Source organism: Zalophus californianus, chromosome 9, assembly GCF_009762305.2.
Source record: "Zalophus californianus isolate mZalCal1 chromosome 9, mZalCal1.pri.v2, whole genome shotgun sequence".
Lineage (NCBI taxonomy): Eukaryota > Metazoa > Chordata > Mammalia > Carnivora > Otariidae > Zalophus > Zalophus californianus.
In genome coordinates this window covers 115,341,481-115,342,359 of record NC_045603.1, presented here as the reverse complement: position 1 = coordinate 115,342,359, position 879 = coordinate 115,341,481, and positions in this window count along the sequence as shown.

Below are 879 nucleotides of genomic sequence, written 5' to 3'. Positions count from 1 at the left end.
CTTCCCAGGACACACAGCAGGCTGGAGAAGGGTGGAAGGGGATCTGGAGGGGCAAATGAAAGATCTACAGCACAGTCAGTACCCCTGCTTTCGTGTGTGCTTGGGATCCTCTCTGTTTGCCTATAAAGAGGAAAATCCCACACTATTTGGCAAGAGGAAGGGAGGGCATATTTAGAAGGGTGTGTGCAGTTGGGGAGGAGATCTACAATTTGGCTTCTAATATGGAATTCAAGGAATTATTTTAACCACTCCTTTTGACCCTTACTTTGGGATGTTTCTGGTGCCTACACCTGACTGAACCTATTCGAGGACTTTTGTAGTGTAAATTGGATTTACTTTTGGCTATCTCCAAGACGCACTGAGGATGACGTTTCCTAAGTTTTTACTACTCACCCATTTATTTTTAAAAATTTTTTATTTAAATTCCTGTTAGCTAACATACAGTGTAATATTAGTTTCTGGTGCACAATGTAGTGATTCAACTTTTTGGTACATCACCTGGTGCTCATCACAGCAAGTGCCCTCCTTAATCTCCATCACCTATTCCACGCATGCCCCGCCCACCTCCTCTCTGCTAACCATCTGGGTGTTCTCTGTAGTTAAGAGTCTGTTTCTCGTTCTCTTCATCTCCCTTTCCCATTTGCTTGTTTGTTTTGTTTCTTTTTTTTATTAAAAGATTTTATTTATTTATTCATGAGAGACAGAGAGAGAGAGAGAGAGAGAGAGAAGCAGAGGGAGAAGCAGGCTCCCCACTGAGCAGGGAGCCCAATGCGGGACTCGATCCCAGGACCCTGGGATCATGACCTGAGCCGAAGGCAGACGCTTAACCATCTGAGCCACCCAGGCGCCCTGTTTTGTTTCTTAAATTCCACGTATGAG